Below are 22043 nucleotides of genomic sequence, written 5' to 3' on the forward strand. Positions count from 1 at the left end.
CAAAACAAAACAGCAGGCGTAGGGGGGAGTAAGAGATGGAAAAAGAAAAGAAAAAAGAACAGAAAACAAACACTCAAGCAAGCAATCAAACAAAAACTTAGGAAAAACAGCCTTCCCTCTTAGACCCCTGACAATTTCAGTCTGCCAGTGTTCATCAATCAATTGCCCTGCAGCTTGCCCTCTGGAGGTTTTGAGTTAGGTTTTACCAAGTAAACTAAGTTAAATTTTTTTAAAAGGAAACTTTTTAAAGAAAAATAAGAGAAGCTAATACAAAAATACTGTCTATGTGTTCCCTGTCCTAAAGTATCAGCTCTGTGCTTGATTACCCGGGGGGATCACTACTCTAAGAAGAACTGGGAATTGAACCAGAGACCTTATATATTCCAAGCAGAGACTTCTCCACTGAACTAAACTTTCTCATTGGGTCTATTATCTAGAGAGCTATACTGTCACTTTCCTAGGGCAGGTTTGACTCTTTGCAGTTGAGCAGATTCCTACTGATTAGCAGCCTCTCTGGCCCTGTCCCCTTTCTATTCTTATTGCTTTCTCTCCCAGGGCAGCAGGATGCAATAGCCTGTATGATCAGATCCCCTGCTCACCCTCACCTCTCCTAGTCAGGTTGAATTCCCTTCAGAAATTCAAATAGGACACCGGTATCAAAACTCACCACAGAGAAATGACTCTCAACCCTCTTCCGGACTTCCCATTCCTATCATAGGACCCTAAATAGGCCCTTAGTAGGTTATTAGGCACTTCCTACTGCCCATCTCCCTTAGGGGAGTTGAAATTTTGATAGTTTTCAGCACCAGACCAGTCAATTGCCTGACTCCGCCTCTCCCAGCCCAAGTTCCCTCTCCCAGGTCGGCTAGGTAAATCAAGCTGCTGAGCAGATTCACCCCTCCCCTCTTCCTGGAGCCACATCTTGCCAGCTGGCATGCTTCCTAAAGTTCAAAGGAGATCCAAGTATCTAAACCCACAGAAAGGAAACCCCTCTCCACCCTTTGCCAGAGCCCTCTTACTCCCGAAGAGTGTTCGCTCCTGCTTGGTGGCTGGTAGGAGTAAGGAGGTTCACAGTAGCTTTTTGCCTGGAGGTGGCTTAGCCACCCACTGTTTCCAGTTGGAGAAACTCATTGTTTTCCCTTGGGCTTTTTGTCTCTTTGTACAGTTCCCTCCAGATCGATGCCCTGAAGCCTCCTGCTCTGTGGCTTCCCAAAACTGCTCACTCAGACAGGATCTCGCCCCTTCGCAGCAGTTTTTTGTGAAAGCGGGCGCATGACCCCTTAAACTGATGCCATCTTGCTGCTTTTCCTATAGGGCCTCCTCTAACTCATTTTCTTTTGATTCTTTCACATACATATAGCTGCTGGAAATAGCAAGAGGAGGAATGTAAATATTCCCCTTTAGCCTCATTTCTTTACCCCCAGGTAGCTAGATCAGGCTAAGGATCAACATTTTCATCCCCAGACCACAGATGAGAATACACTAATGATTTTTCATTGTGGTGGTGATAGTAGCTGACCTCTGAAAATCAAAGTCATTTAAGCACTAATGGAAGGAAGGAAATGACTTATTGCAGTGGCTTCATAGTACTATTAAAATTACATGTGTAATTTTCAGCTATTCATCAAATCTACACTATGCACAATTTATAAACATTACTACCTATATGGACCTTATTTCATATCTTCTTCCACTCTTAAATATGTGTGGCTCTTCACTATACATTTTCTTTTAGTAATTCATAATCTTTCTTAATTGTTGGAGAGATATATGTTTTATTTTTCAACTAAATTTATTTTGACTTATGTTCCGAAAAACAAGGATTCTTATAGAACAAAAAGCACAAGAACACATCTCAACTTTATAATATTTTAAAAGAGGAATTCTTGGGAAGTGGACTTGGCCCAGTGGATAGGGCATCCATCTACCACATGGGAGGTCCGCAGTTCAAACCCTGGACCTCCTTGACCTGTGTGGAGCTGGCCCACGTGCAATGCTGATGCACGCAAGGAATGCTGAGCTATCCAGGGGTGTCCCCTGCATAGGGGAGCCCCACGTGCAAGGAGTGCGCCCCGTAAGGAGAGCCGCCCAGCACGAAAGAAAATTCAGCCTGCCCAGGAATGGCGTCGCACACACGCACACACAGAGAGCTGATGCAACAAGATGACGCAACAAAAAAAGAAACACAGATTCCTGTGCTGCTGACAACAATAGAAGCAGACAAACACAAGAGCACACAGCAAATGGACACAGAGAACAGACAACTGGGGGCAGGGGAGGGAAGGGGAGAGGAAAAAAAAAGAGGAATTCTTTAAATCAATTCTACCAAATCATTCAAAATACAGTATTTAGAATACGCATTAATGGAGTCAAACTTAAAGAAAACACACAAAAGGGCAACAAAGAGCCTTTGTAAAATTAACTAAAAATAATCAATACTTTTTATACCATTTTCTCTAGCCTCTACTTAGATATTTCCATCTAAAGAAGTTAATTGTATTTTAAGTACAAAGATGGCTTTTGTACATCAACGTGATAAACCCCTCTTTCTTCTATCATTTTAACCCTGAAAGTTTCTAGTCTTATCCTTCCTCCCCTTCATATATCTACACTTTATAGACAAGCTGAAAATAAGCTAAATGATACTAGCTAAAGAGAATCTAGTGGTTGGGATTGCAGGCTGTGAAATCTGAAGGTCTGGATTCAAATCCAGATTTTACCAGTTAATTAGTATGTGTCTCTTGGTTTCCTTATCTGAGAAGTATGAAAAATAAGTATTTCCTCTTGGAAATAGGGAAATGGATGACTCTGTGAAGCTAAAATGATGTAAAGAGTTTAAAGTTGATTGAACAGAAGGGGAGCAAATCTACAGTTCATTGCTATGCCTCTTTACTCATACCAAGTTTTTGTTCATGCTGATAACTCCATAAGGGATGTGCTTTCATGCCTTCATCTCTGTAAATCCTTCCCACTCAAACCAATTCCTCCCTGAAACTTCCTTTCCTATCCATAAGTAGGGTAATCTTTCCTTTTCTCTGAACATCCACTGCAGACTGTTTATAGTTATCTTTGTATGTTTCTAATTCTCTAGCCACTTTTAAAGCTCCGTATGGAGAGGGATGGTGCTATTTCACAACCTGTAATGTCTCTTACCATGCCTACGACATTATAAAGGCTACATATAAGCATTTATTTACTCACTCATTTCATAAATATTTGCTGAGCACCTGTTATGTGCCAAACTCTGTCCTAGAGAGAGAAGATAGAGCAGTGAGTCTCTGCCCTCACTGAGTTTACATTCCAGGCAGAAAGTGGCAAGTGATAGTGTTAAGGGAATCCCCTGTCCCTCCCTTTTATCCCACCATATTATGCTTCAGGCTGCCTCCAGATAATGCAGCTCTTGGGTGTGTGTGTATGCTGTGAGCTGCAGGGTGTGCACCTGTAAGAGCTTGATTGTGTGAGTCAGTGGGCTAATCTAGGTTGTTAGACATTGCCTCAGCCTGTGTCCATTTATCGCAAGGTAACCAGCAGATTTGCTTCTGTACTCCTGCCTGCTTCCCACCAGCCTCCCTATATAAGCCTCTGAAAACCTCAGCAGCGCCCAGAATTTGGAGATGGAACTCTCCTCTGGGTCTGCACGTGTAATAAAACTTCATTCCTCCATCTCTCCGAGTGTTTCTTGGGTTTCTCAGGTAGACCTAGACCTCTTCTGCAACAATAGTGTAATGCTTGGGTAAATAAATGACTTTGCTGCATCTCTTACCTTATTGGCAAAAACCCTCCTTTAGCATGCCTAGTTTTTAGCACTTCCCTAAGTGCTAAAGCACCAGACTTACAACTTAATTTTTAAAATGTATATTGAAAGAACAATTGGTTCAGAATTGTTTTGCCTTTTGATACTGTTTCCCCTCATCCTCCCCATTCTTACTGCTATCTTGGTAAAAGTCAGTGGTGATACTTAGAAAGAACATAATTTACTCTTCCGGAACACAAGGGGCCATTACTAGCAAAATTCTTGACTTCTCAGGGCATAGTATTTTGTGAGGCTGTGAGTAGACTGGAAAGGAAGAAAGAGACTGTTCCTTTATATCCTTGTGTAGAATCAGTACAATCCCAGAACTATTCTACTCAAACTGAAAAAAAAAACATGTGACCAATGACCCTGTTGGAAAGAAATGACCATATTTGTTTTATTCATTATAAAGTTCCCATTGTAACCATTTTGTAATCAATTACCCAAAGGCAAATGGCTATAAGGAACACACTTGAAGTTCAGCAACTTAGGTTTCTTACTTTTAATGATGAGGGAAAATGAGCCAAGGGAAATCTCCCTTGATAGGGTTGGACACAACTTATTATAGGATGATTTTGAGTTAAGTTTAATGAAGTGGACTTTCACTCTGATTTAAAAGTGAAAGTCCAGAAGAAGGAAAAATTCTAGACTGAACATCTTGATAAATCTTATATAGAAGGAGGAAAGACTAAACTGAGCTGAAGCTGTAATTGGTAAAACTTAAAATAAAACAAAGCAGCAGTCACTCATATTAGCCAGAGTACTGGTATATTTGGCCATTTTTGTGGCTTGGGCAATATCCATGTTTTGTCTGTTTTCAGACATGGTTACAGAGGGATCATATTCTTGTCTTGATTGGTCATGGCCACTGAATGGACCTGTCTGATGGTGATATCCTATGAAGTTATTTATGTTCAGCACGTGAACACCAAGGCCTAGATGTTCCAGGTCAACTTATAGCAACACCAAGACCTACCTGATTTTACCAGGGTAATTCCTAGATATCAGGGACTACTCTCATCTTTCTTATCAGCAAATAGAAGGACACAATTGAGTCTTATCTGGGGTTCCAAAAATTCTAGTCTAGTGGGCCTTTGTTAGTGATAGCTGCCACTGACAACTTTCTCACTTATAAACACAATATTGACAGGTACTCCTCATCTATGAAGTGTCACTGATACTTTATGGCAAGACAGGTTGGTGCAACAGAGTAAATTATGTGCCTGTGCAGGCAAGCTTACGGCACAACCGCAAAACCCTTTGTACCATCCTGCCATTCTCAAATAGTTCCTCAGCTACAAAGATGAAAAGTAATTCCTGCTTCAGAGTAACTCACCCAATTTGCATTTCTTTCCATTGTCTTCTGCAAACCCCAAAGGCAATCATCTATAGCTAGGGCTCTCTGACAGGCACACATAATTCTGTGGGACACCACTATTACCTTAGTGAAAGAAATTCAGAGAAAAGTCAGATAATGAGCTCTCACTCTAGCCCTGTTCCTAAAACTGCAGAGTGTGTCAGAAAACAGGGCAAGTTGTGAGAGGCAGGACAGGTGTCTGGCTGTTCAGGGAGATCTAAGAAATGTGCAGCAATGGGAAATTAAGAAGTGGAGACAATGATTATTTGTGCTTATTTTTTTTACCAACTGTCAGTCTAGTGTCATTTACAACTAGAGCTTTGCCTAAAAATGGTTTGTTTTAAAGATTGGACAGTCACCTTCCTTTAAGTCTTAAGCTTTTTTTTTTAAACAACTTTATGTAACCTCTAGTACCTGTCTGTTTTGTTTTGTTTTACCTTTTTTCATATCACATGAACAAACAATTTAAAAATTGAAAACTGGTCTCATGTCATACTTGTGCTCAATGACTCAAATGTAACCAAACTTTAAATAACTGTTATCACATCCCCCTTATTTGCAAAAGTTAAGTGCACATTATTTATATTGCCTTGACTTTTGTTAATCAGAACTGTAATATTTGGCTACACCACTTCTGTAAAACACATCTGTTTGACAAGAGAGTAGGTAGGGTAGGGGCAAACAAAGAATGCATTTGAACTTGCCCCCATGAAGAAAATTATATGTATATTATTATTTATATTTTCAAAAACATTATAATAAAAATATATAATTAAAAATCTCCAGCTACACCAACTTTGAGTAGCTGTCCATAACTCTAGTGCTGAAAATGAAAGGATTCATAATTTTCTCTATGCCTCTGGTTATCCTAGCCTACTATTGTAAGCCTGTGACTGTACTATTCTGGTGGTAATGCCAAACAATTTTTTTTATATTGACAGAAACTTCTGGCCTTTGACTTGATGTTTTTAAAAGGCATTTTATTATGAAAAATTCAACAATTTACAGATATGGAGAATTAAACCATCATCCAGTCTCAATAATTATCAGCTCATGGGAAGTTTTGATTTATTTTTACACTTCCCTTCCAAACTGAATTTTTGAAGTAAGCTGCAGATATGATAACATTTAATCCATAAGGATTTCAGTATATTAACTTAATAATTATTTAATATAGAACAGCAATCAGTCCAGTCATTTCAGGTTAAAAAATTTACCAATGATTGTTTGAGTGAACTGACTGAGTTTTTACTGACTTGCCATTGGTAACCTAGATATAGCGTAATGCAAAGCTTTAATTTGTCTCTGATTTAATTCCAGTTACATGTATAGGGAATTTGCAAAAAGTAAATTAAAAACTTTACAAACATAGACCACTGTATTAGTCAGCCAAAGGGGTGCTGCTGCAAAATACCAGAAATTGGTTGGTTTTTATAAAGGGTATTTATTTGAGGCAGGAGCTTACAGATACCAGGCCATAAAGCATAAATTAGGCAGATGATGGCTTTTTCTCACGATGGTCTGTGGATGCCTCTGTGGGCACTGCCGATAATGCCAGTGGCTCAGCTGATGCCAGAGAGGGCGGGGGGGGGGGGGGGAGGAACCAAAAAAAAGCATAAATCACTTCCCTTATCAAACTCTCTTTGGAGCAAGATGGCTGCCAATGTCTGCGGGGGTTCAGGCTTCCTGGGTTCCTACATTCCTTGGGCTTGCTTTTCTCTGGGCTCAAGGTTCCCTTCTTCTTGAAACTGGCTTCTCTTTCCTCTGGGAGCTTACTTTCTGAGGTCCAGCTTAAATCTTCAGCATCAAACTCAAACATCAAAACTCTAAATTCAGAAACCCCTCAATTCTGTTCTTTGCCATGCCTTTTATCTGTGAGTCCCCACCCCTTGGTGCCCTAATCATAATTCAATCGTAACTCAATGCCCAGGTACAGATCAGATTACAAACATAATCCAATATCTATTTTTGGAATTCATAACCATATCAAACTGCTACACTCCACCCTTTGAATTCAAAAAAGACATTACAATATTCAAAAAAAAACTTAAATCAGTAACAATGCAAGTACTAAATCATATCACAATCAATTTAAAGAAATACAGTTTGTCTTGAGACAAAGTCCTGTCTGCTATAGACCTCTGAAATTTACAAAACAATTTATCTCTTTCCAATACACAAATGGGCAAACATAGGATAAATATTTTCATTACAATAAAGAGAAATTGTGAGGAAAACATGAGTCACAGGTCCTCTACAGTTCAGTAAACCTGGGGGGCATCCTCCATTAATTTCAGTCTGAGAATTATTCTTAAGATGATGCTTTCTTCTCCTTGGGGTCATATGGGGACCTACCCTTTCCACAGTCTTGCCCAACGGCCATTTTCTTGGTTTCACCCTCATCACACATTTGCCTGTCGACCAAGCTCCAGACCTCTCCTTCCAAGAGTGTTGGGATGATTGTCATACCTTACCCAATCTTTGGGTTAGAGTCTTAACCCCCCTAGTACAGTGACGCATAGACAACATTCCCCTTAATTTTTGGCATACAGGCTCAACCCTCTCTGAGCAATGAGCTGACCACCTGGCCTTCCTTTACATTTAGGGGTCAGACCCTCTCAGACTTTTGGGGTGCTGACCTTAACTGCCCTAATCCTCAGGGAATGTGCTCCACCCTCCCTGTACCCTAGGGCAGCAAAACTCTCCCAGAGCATAGAATAGGAACATCCACCCTCTTCAACTTCTGAGGCAAACTCACCCTCTCTGTGCACATGGGTGGGGTTCCTCTCTTGGTCCAAGGTAATGGCCTAATTCCAGATTTTAGCTTCCATGGTTTTCCTCTTAAAGCTCTTTCTCCTTTAATCTCTCCTTTCCATGCCCTTTTTATTCCAGTCTGACAGTTGTTTTGTTCATACAGATCTCTCAAAAACCTAGTTGGTTTAGCATGCAGAAGCAGGAGTTCAAGCCATCAGACAGTAAGACTTTCAACAAATCTATCTGACATAACTGCATCTTCGATTCTGATTTACAGGTTCCAAGTTTAGTTAAGTCCTCCAATAGGGCACTTTCATCTGGAAGCTTGATTTCCAGTGGCTTGGAATTTCCAGAATCAGTTTCTGTTCTCTTTGAGCCCAACAGTACAGTCCTCAGCATATCTCTCTCATCTAGCATTTTGCTATAATCTGCAAGCAGAAGTCAAGCTGCATTCTCTGGGTTTACTTTGGAAATTCCTTCAACTAAGTGCTCAGACTTGCCATTTTCAAATTCTGTCTTCCATAAAACACCAGGAGTTAATCTTGCTAAGTTCTCTGCAACTTTAAAACATGGATTGTCTTTCCTCCAGATTCCAATAATAGTTTCATCATTTACTTTGAAGGTATTATAAAAAGTCTCTTTAGCATCCATATTGCTATCAACAGTCTCTTCAGAGCAATCTAGGCCTTTTCCATCATGCATCTCACAATTCCTCCAAAAAATACCCCTTATCTATTTATAAAACCATTTCAGCATTTTGGCAATTGCAAAAGCACTACCCCACTCCCATTACCAAATTCTGTATTAGTCAGCCAAAGGGGTGCTGCTGCAAAATACCAGAAATTGGTTGGTTTTTATAAAGGGTATTTATTTGGGGTAGGAGCTTACAGAAACCAGGCTATAAAGCATAAATTACTTCCCTTACCAAAGACTATTTGGAGCAAGATGTCTGCCAATGTCTGGAAGGGTTCAGGCTTCCTGGGTTCCTACATTCCTGGGGCTTGCTTTTCTCTGGGTTCCTTCAATTCTGTTCTTTGCCATGCCTTTTATCTGTGAGTCCCCTCCTCTTGTGGGAACTCAATGCCCTACTCATAACTCAATCATGCCCAAGTACAGATCAGATTACAAACATAATCCAATATCTATTTTTGGAATTCATAATCATATCAAACTGTTACAACACTCTAAATTCAAACTAACTACACACACTATTGTTACGTAATTGCCAAAGGCATATGCTACTAAAATGATCATCAATTTCCCTATATGTGCTGTTGTAATATTGCATTCATTCTGAATACTCTAAAGCTCTTCTCTTTTAAAATGATTGAAATTTGTATATTTGAATCACAATGTTTGTTTCTCTTCTTTTAAAAAAAAAAAAAAGCATAAGTAAATGCATACCTCCCTAAAGAAACAAATCTAAGACCTATATCCCATTTTGTCCACTAACATCAAATAATCTATATGAATATTAAATTATTTTATTACATTTCACATCTATGTAAGACATAAGATTTATTCTATTTTCTCAAATAGGCAAGAATATAATTCCATTTAATACTAGCATATATCTTTTTTACAAATCAATTTTATTGATACATATTAATAAAGCATAAAGCATACAATTCACCCGAAGTGTACACTCAATATCTGGTCTCATCACAGAGTTGTGCATTCATCACTTTAATAACTGTTAGAGCATTTTCATCATTTCAATAATAATAAACAAAAAAAAACCAAATAAACAAACAAGAAAATTCTTCACCTCTCAATCTTTCTATGGTTCCCCTGCTATATATAGCTGCTATTTCTGGCTATTCTGCATATATCTTGAAAATAACATTTGACAAAATGCTAACAAAACTTTGCAGTTATCTCTATAAATACATACAAATACCTTTTTTTGGGAAGTTATAGAGAAATTAGATGCTTCTAAGATAGAATAATGCATTTTATTTAATAATTATTCAATATTTGTATTGAATGCTCTTTATTTGGCCACCATCAGCTTTGAAAAGTCTGTGTAAGGAGTTTGTAAATAAACTTGTCTTTACATATGCTACAGAAAGTGTCACAAAATTTGGGCTACATAAAATAAGAACAAACGTCATTAATACAAGGTGGCTTATGAGCCAACTTTCTTGGCCTCAGTAAAGGCAACTGTGGACCCAAAAGAGATGCATGCCAAAATCTATCATAAATTACATAGAAACTGACAGAAAGGTCAAAAAAGGATCCTGCAAATGCCTAGATGGCTTATTTCACTGGCTGAGTGAATTCAATTTGTGATTCAGTTTAACGTTAAGCAACATAGAAGAGAATAGGGCAGTGGACAGAGACCAAAAGGAGATACACATTATATCATTGTGGTATGAGGAAGTTATGGAGCTAACTCCTCAAAACCCATGTTATCAGAGCACTGAAAAATGACCCACTCCACAAAGTGAACAATCCTGGTTTTCAGATACAAACGGTCATGAGACTAATTTTGTTTTTTGTTAAAGTCATGGTTTGGTGATGTGGCCATGTGCAGGCTGTTAAACAACAAAGGAAGAATGTCCCAGTATGCTTTGGCTAATGACAGGGAAGTTGTTTTCTGTTTAAAATAATTTAGAGCAAGAAAATTGCAACCCAGCATTATCACATACTTGTTAATTATAAAACTTGATTTCTTCATACATGGCAATTGTTGGTATAATTTTCTGGAAATATATTACTCATTAAGCCTCATTATTAACTTTGATTAGCGAGATTGAAAAATAATGCATCTATTATTCTGATTATGCATGCCACTCTTGTTTTCTTTCACAGGCTTTGATAAAACTGAGAAGTAGTTCTTGGCTTATGCCTAAGAGACACAGGGTTTGGTAAATTCACTGTTTGGAAAGAGCAGGTTTGAAATGACTGCAGTTCATTACAATGGCTATAAAGGAGATTGAGAGACTTTCGCCTAGTCAGAAACCATTTAAAAATAAATTATACTAAATAGCTGTTGGTAACCATAACAAGGCGATGTGAAAGAAGCACATTTCCACATTCAATGTAGTTACCAAGTGATCTAATGGTAGAACAGTTGCTAAAGTAAACAATTGCAGGAGAAATTAAAATATATTATAGACAATTTAAAAATTATGTGGACAGATTTTACATAAGACAAGTATTGGCAGACTAGCTAATTAGCAATATGATATAATGGTTACAGATCATTTTCATGATATTTCTTTCAGACTATGAAACGATAATTTTAAGTACAGGCCACTGATAATCATCAACCTTTTTAAAATTAGCCTAGAGGGAAGCCTGCATAATCTCTGCTGCCAGCAATGGACTGGAGAAGAAAGAATAGACAAACCATCATAAAATGAAAATAGTGGATGCCAATGAGTGAAAAGAAAGCTAGGAAAAAAATGCTAGAGGAAAAACAATGTAAAGAGTGAAGTAGAATGACTCCCCAATAAAACTAAAAAAGAAATTTAGCGATTATTCAGTTTTTAAAATTGTTGAAAATTTGATTAATTCAGATCAAATTACCAAATTTGGCACCTCTAGATTCTTTTTTATTTGACAACACTAATTACCTTGTTCCTCTTCACTTCACTTTCTGTTGTGTAGATTCTGCCCAGAGCTACCTTCTCACAAAACACCCAGTGATCCATTCAATTATTCAGATGTTTTGTTTATACCAGAAAGGCCTGAGTTTTTCCTCTTTTCTTTTAGGTATTTTGGCAGTACATATCATTTCAATAGAAAATGAAACGCAAGTAGTAAATTTTGTGTAATGCGTAGAGACAGATGCTATACCAAAAGAACAGGGTGAAAAGTAACATTGGAAAAATAACTTTTAATATTTTGAAATTAGTGTCAGAAAATATACCCTTATCTGACATAATTAAAAGATAAATTAATCATCCATATTTCCCACTGACCTAGACTCCCTTGCCATATAAAAAGCCCCCTCACCAGGCTTGGACTTTCAATTAAGTCATCAAAAAAATTCAAATGTCAAGATGTTTAAATACGTATCTACTTGAATTTATTTGCCATGGTTATTTGCCACTTGGCTCATGGTAGGTGTGTTCTACATGTTTCTCTTGCTGATGTACTAAGTATCCCTGAACCCTATCTCTACTGGTTTTATATCCCTTAATATAGGTTTGACCAATAATTTCACATTTTCAGTGCTCAGTTATCATGTGATGTTAAGAGGAAAGGTGTGTGGGAGTCAGGTCACAGTACCGAGGTTGCCAGTTAGATTTTTGCCCAGAGTTTTGGATCATTAACCTCTAGGTTTGCCGTTATTCCTCTAAAATTTAAAGTCCAAGGACAAGGACTACATATGTCTAGTGTGCCTCTATATTTTCAAATCCTAGCACCGATCCAAAATATTAATATGAATATTTTACACTTTTGAGCACTTATTATATTTCAGGCATCATGTTAAGAAATATACATATGTTATATAATTTAATTTCAGAGAACAGCTATGTTGGTAGAATTTATTCTATATTTATTGATGGGATGAGTTAAAGCTAAAGAGAATGTTACAATGTTGGGAGTAGCACATAAATATTTGTTGAATGAATATAGAGATGAATAAATTGTTCCAACAGGACTTCTTCTTTCTTTTTTTATTTCAAACTTTATATCAAACTAAAAAAATAAAATAGACTAAAGGCAGTTAACAAGTTATGGAAATATTACTCCAAAAAAGCTCTGTCTAAGCACTTATATTTTACCCAAAATAAACTCCCCAAAATAAACTCAATTGTTCCTCCAGTGTTCAGAAAGATACACAGATGAAATGGAAAACCAAGCCTCATATTCTTTTTTCACCTTTAGCATTAATATAAATTTTTGCTTTTGTAAAAAAATTACAAAATTGTTCTTAATGATATAAGGTACATTTGTTATATTCCCCATATATCACCATATTCTTTACCCCCTGTAGTAGAACATTCCCATATTTATATTATTAACCACAATCCTCGTCTACCACCCAAATCACTGTTATACCTTCCTTATGTTAACCTCCAGCTGCCCTCCAACTAACACTAACCTTCCTAGACTACTTATTTCAGCCAAAATCACATCCATAATTCAACAGTGGTTGCTACTGTGTGCTACACAGTAACAGTGTGCTACTATCAACTCCATCTATTACCACATATTTACAATTGACCTTATAAAACATTCTACATATATTCAGCATCAGCTCCCCCTTTGCAACTCATATTCTATCTCCCACCAACCTACCCTCCACAGTCCAACTTCATAAATCTACTCATTGTATCTAGTTCATATCAGTGAGACCATACAATATTCATCCTTTTGTGTCTAACTTCCCTCACTCAACATAATGTCCTCAAGGTTCCTTCATGTGGTCATGTGCTATCCTGGTTGATGTCTTCTTCCAGCCGAATAGAAGTCTGTCATTTGTATATATCACATTTTGTTACCCATTCATCGGTTGACAGACATTTAGGTTGGTTCCACCTTTTAGCAATTGTAAATAATGCGGCTATGAATATTGGTGTGCAAATATCTAGTGGTTAGGATTCAGAGTTCTCTCCTTTCTCTTCTAACTAGCATACATTATGAATCTTTTTATATTGTAAAATAACTCAGACTGTTAGAGCCATTTCTATGCTCGGTCAACATATTTGACAATGGCATAACTAATCTTATCATAAGCTCCCGTTAATTTCTCTGCAAATAGCCTCTCCTAAAATACAGAAAAGCTCTGTGATAACTCTGAGGCTCTGTGCTTAAAGGAGGAAGGTGCAGCTAATGAATATGCAATGGCTGAAGGATATAGCAGGTAGAGAAGGGTGTATTCTCTCTTCAGTTCTTTCTACACACCAGAATTTCTGCTACATTCCTTGGGGGCCCTTGTCACATCAACAGACCTCAGATTGGAACACAATAATATTAGTCACCTTCTGCTTGAAACACACACACTTCAATTTTCCCTTTTGTGAATTGTTTTCCTTTTAAACTGCTACTGTTCATTTCAGTTCAGTTCATATACATGATCATCTTCAATGTTGTCTTTTTCATGCCTATGTACTGGTTGCTTTGACTTCTGGTAGATTCATACCATGTCACCTCTTCCAGTGTTCCAATGACCTTAAAGAACTGTGTAAGCAATTGAACTGAGGCAGGAGGTGGGGAGTGTAGGGAAGAGTGAGGATCTGGACATTTTAAAAATAACGATATTACGTCCATTAGGAGAAATGCACACCTAGACAAATACCATTCCTATCTGATGAATAACCTCTTCCAAAACTGGGTGTGGAAGTTTAGAAGGGGCTCTGGGTTGCCAATTAATGTCAGAGTATACAAAGCAGATTTAAAGGTAATTAAGATCACATTTCCATGATTGAAGCATTATTATTTTATGTTGAGTGCATTTGTCCCTGGCAAAAGTGCAGTATAAAGGATGGTCAAACATGTCATAAATGAGCTTGAAATGTAAAATGGTTAGTTTCTTTCTGCAGCTTATTTGAAGACTCTAAGACTACATAATTTATAAATCTCTCTCTAGTGTGTGTGCATGTGCAATTTTATTAACATCTTGGCTGAGGTAGACAATTAGAGTACTGATATTAAAAATAACACAAATATAGGGGAGTGGATGCAGCTCAAGTGGTTGAGTGCCTGTTTCCAATGTTCAAGGCCCTGGATTCAATCCTCGGTACCTCCTAAAAACAAAACAAATGAAAAATAAAAATAACACAAATATTGACTTAAATTTTCCCCCCTAAAATTGGTTCTCAGCATAGTTTTAACTGTAAGCTGGATTAAAATGTTCTAATAACCCTTATTCTTTTAAATGATTTTTTGTTCAAAAATAATGAAAATCATATGAATATATTTTAGATTTTCCATCACAGTTCTTACTAACCACCTCTTCTCAGGCTTTTATCAAACTTCTTTAATCCAGTACCCATTTGATGAAGGTTTTGAGGAACTGATCAAAGCAGCAAACTTCACCCTCCATTCCTTACTCCACTTTTTCAGGCTTCTCCTCACTTATTCTTTGTCTTAGTCTTAAAGAGCATTTATATGCATCAGAGTTCTAACGTATCAAGAAAACAACAGTGTACTAGGGATTTCAAACAAGAGATTTTAAAGTAGGGAAATGGTTAAACAGATGTTGAAGAACTGAAAAAATCTAAAATTGAATACTGCAGTAATAACTGCAAGAAGGAGCTGTTATCCATTGGGTTGAAGAAACAAAGAAAATGACTGAGGTTATCAGAATACAGACTCTTCACTCTGAAGAACAGGGACTTGGACCGCTGAAGAGTAGGCATTGCCCAGCTTCCATGGGTATCTCTGAGACTACATAATGAGACTCATTCTTGAAGTGTGGATATTCTGGGAATGTGAAAAATAAGCTGGAATCTGCACCATCTGCTGCTGCCAGTGAGAAGGACCATTGCTGGGTCAATGCTAACAGGAACATCAAGCTAAACAGGACAAAGATTTCCCTCCTTCCTCTTCCTGTTTTCCAGTATCCTTTACTGCACCCTATTGGCAGAACCTAAAAGGATACCAGCTAATAAAGCAAAATTACAGATTGCTGAGTTCCAGTATCTCAAATCAGAGTACAGAAGAGTGAATTTGTCATCAAGGAAAAACAGCTTAGCAATTGGTATATAGGGTAGACAGAATAATGGTCCCTCAAAGATGTCCATATACTAATCCCCAAAACCTGTGAACAAATATGCTACCTAATATGGCAATCGGTATTTTGCAGATGCGATTATGTCGAAGATTTTAAGATGGGAAGATCATCCTGAATTATTCTGGTGGGCCCAAGATAGTCATAAGGGTCCTTATGAGAAGAAGACTGGAAAGTCAGAATCAGAGGACAGGTTGATGGAAACAGAAGTCAGATAGAGAAAGAGAAAAATATATTTGAAGCTCTATCCTGCTGGATTTGAAGAGTCAGGGGCCAGGAGCCAAGGATGCAGGCAGCCTCTAGAAGCTGGAAAGGGCAAGAAAATGGATTCTGCTCTAGTGCCTCCAGAAGGCATGCAGCTCTGCCAACACATTGGTTTTAGCTCCATAATATGTTTTGGGCTTCTGACCTCAAGAAGTGTAAGAGAATAAGTTTGTGCTGTTTTAAATCACTAAGTTTTAGTAATTAACAGCAATAGGAAATTAATACAACATGGCATTGAACTGTAACATTGTGAAAGCAGAGGAATAAAAACACCCCAAAAAGGGCAAAGAAATCTTTTGAGCAGAAAATTTACCAAAGAAAATATACAAATTGCCAATAAATATGTGAAAAACTATTTATCATTCTTAGTCATTAGAGAAATACAAATTAAAACCAAAATGAGACACCACTATACACCAAAAAGAAAAAGTATAATTTAAAAAGCTGGCAATAGCAAAAGTTGAAGAGGGTATAGAGTAACTGGAACTCTAATGTATTTCTGATAAAATGTAAAATGATATAACCTCTTTGTAAAACTATTTGGTAGCTTCCAAAAAAGTTAAACATGTACTTTCCCTATTGCCCACTCCCAGGTATATAGCCTAAAATAATAAAAACATATGTCCACAAAAGACATATATATGAGAATGGCCATAACAATACAACTACCCATCAACATGAGATGAAATAAACACATCCTGATCTATTCATCCAATGGAATACTACTCATCTATAAAAATGACCAAAATAATGACTGTCCTAACAAGATGACTCTCAAAACCTTCATAGTGAAAGAAAAAGTCAGACACAAAAGATCATATACTGTAGGATCCCATTTATATAAATTTAGTAGATTGAAAAAATGAACACATCCCTCCTTTCCATATGCATGTCCTGGTGTTTTATACCACGTTGTATTAAGAGGTAGTCAATTATTCACTCCCTCTAATCTGGAATGGACTGTGATTTGTGTTATCAAAACAGAATTCATTGTAAGTTATGGTGTACCAGTTCTAAGACTAGATTGTTGCACACATCACTCACTCTCTTCAAATCTTGCCCAGACACCATGTGAAAAAATACCAGGATAGTCTGGTGGAGGATAAGAGACTATGTGAAGTAGAGATGAAGACTCAGAGGCAAGGCTTCATAGGCTTTCTTAACTAGCCCAGCAATAAGCATGGAGTTGGTTGGGTAAAGCCTGAAGTGGGTCTCCTGGGTTTTCTAGGAAGAGTACAAGATGGCAGAGTAGGTACTGGTGATAAAAGATCTGGCTCTTCCAAAACGTTTCCTCTGCCAGCCAGTCACATTAGCTAAAATTCCTCCCCTGAGATTGATTATTTAGGAATAGTCTAAAACTGTTTAATCTGGTTGCAGCCAGGAGGAGCAATTTAGGAGCTTTCTTTACTTTTAAACAATCTCTCATCTCATGGAGGGGTAAGCTTCTCAGAATCTTTGCTTGCATACCATGGGAATTTCTGCAGAATTACTCATTGAAACCACAAGTGGATTTCATTTAAGCTCTGAATCTCTCAGGATTACTGATTAATCACACACTCAACTTCCCTTTCACAAAACATTATATACTCACCATCACTATCACACTCTTTCAGGTTTATATTCCTTCTAATTGTCCTATGTATAAGTCTGTCTTCCTAATTAATTTTCATTGCTTGAGAACAGGGGTCATGATCTATCTTTTTTTATTATTCTGAAGGGCCTACCATAAACGATTTTAAAGTAAACTAGTGGGAGGCATCGCTCATCTTTATTCATAGGTCCTTATAATCCAGGATGATAAAAGACTTCATTCTACATTATGTCTTACTCATCTTCCCCACAGATGTGGTCTGCTTGGGCTCTCAAGATTTATTCCATATTCCAAAGTACATCTGACACTATTTAAAAAAATTTTTTAGATATATTTTTATTACAGAAGTTGTGAACTTAAAAAATAATCATGCACATGTGTAGAATTCCCATTCAACACCTTTCCACTGACATGCCAGACCATGGTAGAACATTGTTATGGATTATGAGATAATATCATCAGACTATTACCACCAACCATGGTCCATATTGGACATTTGGCACACTTTTTCCATACCCTCCTATTACCTACACAGTACATCTTTGGCATAGATGCAAGAATATGACAGTCCATAGGTCACTCCAACTGTATTTTTCCCATGCTTCTCCACCTTCCTACCACCCAGCAATAGTGATATATTTCCACCCCAGCTCACAGAAAGATAGTCTTCCATATGTATCATCAACCACAATTTTCATCCACCTCTGGGTTCCCTGTGTTTTTCAGTCTCCAGATTATTTTTTAGCTTTCTTTCGATTGATATTTACATCCATAAGTACTCCTGCTCAGCCCTCCTCTTATCTCCTAATATCCTATTCTCTAGGTTTTAACTCCATGCATTTATTCTTCATATTTAGTTTATATTAATGAGACCATGCAGTATTTGTCCTTTTGTGTCTGACTTACTTCACGCAGCCTAATGTTCTCAAGATTCATCCAAGCTATCATATGTATACCAATTTCATTTCTTCTTACTGCAGCATAGTATTCCATCATATTTATATACCACATTTTGTTTATCCATTCATTGGTAGATGGACACTTGGGTTGTTTCCATCTTTTGGCAAATATGAATAATGCCTCTAGGAACATGGGTGTGCAGATGTCTGTTCATGTCACAGTTTTCAGCTTTTCTGGATATATTCCTAGTAGAGGAATTACTGGATCATATGGCAGTTCTATATTCAGCTTCCTGAGGAATCGCCAGAGTGTCTTCCACAAAGGCTGCATCATTTTATAATCTCACCAACAGTGAAGGAGTGTTCCTATTTCTTCACATCCTTTCTAGCACTACGGTTTCCTGTTTGTTTTTGTTTAAAGATTTATTTATTTATTTCTCTCCCCTTCCCCAGCCCCCCACCCCCATCCCGGTTGCCTGTTCTCTGTGTCTATTTGCTGCGTCTTCTTCTTTGTCCGCTTCTGTTGTCGTTAGCAGCACAGGAATCTGTGTTTCTTTTTGTTGTGTCATCCTGTCGTGTCAGCTCTCCATGTGGGCGGCGCCATTTTTAGGCAGGCTGCACTTTCTTTCGGGCTGGGCGGCTCTCCTTATGGGGCGCACTCCTTGCGCGTGGGGCTCCCCTATGTGGGGGACACCCCTGAGTGGCATGGCACTCCTTGCACGCATCAGCACTGCACATGGGCCAGCTCCACAAGGGTCAAGGAGGCCCAGGGTTTGAACCGCAGACCTCCCATGTGGTAGATGGATGCCCTAACCACTGGGCCAAGTCCGCTTTCCTTGTTTTTGTTTTTGTTTTTGTTTTTAATAATGGCCATCCTATGCAGTGTGAGATGATATCTCATTGTTGTTTGATTTACATTTCCCTGATAGCTTGTGATATGGAATGTTTTTCATGTGCTTTTTTGGCCATTTGTATTTCTGCTTTGGAGAAATGCCTATTTAAACCTTATGCCCATTGTTTAATTGGATTGCTTGCTCTTTTATTCTTGAGTTGTATGATCTCTTTATATAGAATGGAAGTAACACCCTTATTGGATATGTGGTTTCCAAATACTTTCTCCCATTGAATGGACTGACTTTTCACCTTCTTGACAAAGTCCTTTGATTCAAACAAGTGTTTAAGTTTGAGGAGATCCCATTTATCCATGCTTTCTTTCTGAGATTGCACTTTCAGTGTAAGGTTTAAGAATGCACCACCTACCACCAGTTCTTGAAGATTTTTCCTACATTTTCTTCTAGGAGCTTTATGGGTCTTGCTTTTATATTTAGGTCTTTGATCCATTTGACATCTTTGTTTTTTTCAATCTTTCCATTTACCCTTAGGTGGTAATCATTTTAGCTAGTTGTTGAAAGAAAAAGAGACTTTGAACTAATTTATCTTAAGCTTTGAATGACTGACATTCACAAAACTCATTCAGGAACATTTGCATTCTTAAAAAAAATTAAGTCAATTTCAGAAAATGAGAGAACTCATGAGACAAAGGCACATGTAGTTACAGAATCTCCCTTTCCCTAAGAAAGTGTGCTGATAATATATTTTTGAACTTAATAACCTCAAAATGCTTAGTTTAGAAAAAATCGTTTTCCCACGTTAGATGGAGTAATAGTAAGGGATGAAGAATCTGGAGCCAATTTTCCTGGGTTAAAATCCAATTTACTTATCCTCTCTTTGCCTCACTTTTCTTATCTATGAAATGGATGCTATCACATGGGATGATAATAGAAACCACATCGTTAAATGGTTGTGAGGGTGAAATGAGTTAACAGAGGTAAATCTCTGCGAATTGTATCTGGCATATAGAGAGCAAAAAATAGATGTTAGCTTTCCTTTATTTGAAGTGTCCTCTGAGCACTGAACTCATTGAATCTACGCTGTCTTAATCTTAAATTCTGATTTTGAAGGACAATGAAAAGGCAAAGGGATTCTCACCCCAAACCCTGCCTTTCCTCCCATGGCATAAGTTTTGCTACTTTTGAGTGTTTATTTACCTAGAGCAGATGGAGGCCATTATGAGAATTGTAATGTTCTGAGATGTTATGAGTTTCCTGATGACAAAAATATATTTTATGGAATTACCAGTTTTTTACTGAGGCATGATTGTTGCACTTTTGCTATATTATCAATCAAACCTTTTGCTCTTTACGAATTATTAAAGATATTTTCTAGGAAACTTTTATAATAATTAAGTGAAAATGTCCCTACTTATATACATACATATGGATACACATGATTGATTAATTTTACATAAGCTAAAATGAAAAGCTTAAATAAAATTTAGGGTGGAGAAACAATGGTATTATAGCAATGCCTTTTGTCTAAACTTGATATTGCAGTCTAGATCTTTTACATATTCTAAATATTGTGAAAATGAGTCAATTTATTGACAATCTGTCCAGCTCAAATTGCTTGTCGTACTTTCACTTCTTTATTCCTTATAGCAGCAAATTTCAAATACACGTGTACATGTATCTCTCACACATTTGAGAGGGTTCGTAGCATCGTTTTGGATTTTGGGTGTCAGAAAACTAAGGATTGATGAAACTTCATGAGAAAGAATAAAGTGCGATCTGATTTGGGACAATTGCCCGTGGCCTAAGAAATATAGCCAATGGGTTTTAGCATCCCTCTGCCAGTTATTATTTTTGGAACATACTGTATTGCATCTAGATAAACAAAGTTTGAAGTTGTTGCTTCAGAATTTTCCATGAAATAGAGCATACCATATTTCTGATTTCCATATTTTCCCTATCAAAGAATAGGCATATATTATTCTGTTTTCACAGAAAAATAATGAGGCTAAGAATATCCTTTGAAATTTGGTTAAATGCTAGGCTAAGAAATTTATTTTACTGGACTTTCTCTGATTTGGGTATTGTAATGGATAGCTAATGGATGGACTTTACTTCAGAGTAGTGAATGAAGTTTTTATTATTTTTAAAACATATTTATGCTACTGGCAATTTCTCTAGTATTTTTGTTATCAATCACTGCTTTAACTGAAGACAATTTAGAAAATTAAAACTTTCCACTCCCCTTTCCAAGGATAGGCAAAATGGAACTTAGAGCAAATTTAACAGACACTGTGCTCTGCCTGTTAAGTGCTCAGTAAATATTATCAACTAACTAATATCTCCTTTTACATTCTCATTACTTCCTCTGTGAAATTTAGGTCTAATGGATTCTTTATCAGGAGAGTTCTGCCCACTGAACTCAACAATGTTCTTAGCTGCTGTTGGAAGAGCACAGGCATGCCCATAATCCCTTGAGCTCTGTAGTTTGTAAAGGCTGATCCTTGAGTGACCTCTAAACTATTGAGTGCATTTTCAAACAGAAAGAGAGCAAAGACTTGTAATGTCCTCTAACTTAAAACAACAACACTGTGCCTGTGTAGAGGGTGGGAAAAATGAGAAACAAGTAAAAATCATTGAATTTTTTTGAATAAAAGTTAATTGATTGGCTGACTGACTTGCCAGTGATCTGTGTCTTTTAAAGGAGATGACATTTCCTGTTGCAGATCTTATTTTCCTTTCAGACAAGACCACGAAAAGAATACAGGATCTGCTTTAGATCTCCTGGCCTCAAAGAAAACAAAGGGAAGTTATTTTCTTCATTTTCCTTCTCTTCCACTCCACCTC

General features: G+C 37.4%; 1 non-coding gene across 1 annotated transcript; it reads left to right on the forward strand.

Annotated features, from left to right (window-relative positions):
• Positions 1 to 6642: 6642 nt before the first annotated feature.
• Positions 6643 to 6729, forward strand: LOC111766180 (small nucleolar RNA SNORD35). Its single transcript, XR_002798291.1, has one exon. It is a non-coding gene; the product is annotated as a small nucleolar RNA SNORD35 (small nucleolar RNA).
• Positions 6730 to 22043: the final 15314 nt, after the last annotated feature.

Source organism: Dasypus novemcinctus, chromosome 2 (assembly GCF_030445035.2).
Source record: "Dasypus novemcinctus isolate mDasNov1 chromosome 2, mDasNov1.1.hap2, whole genome shotgun sequence".
NCBI lineage: Eukaryota > Metazoa > Chordata > Mammalia > Cingulata > Dasypodidae > Dasypus > Dasypus novemcinctus.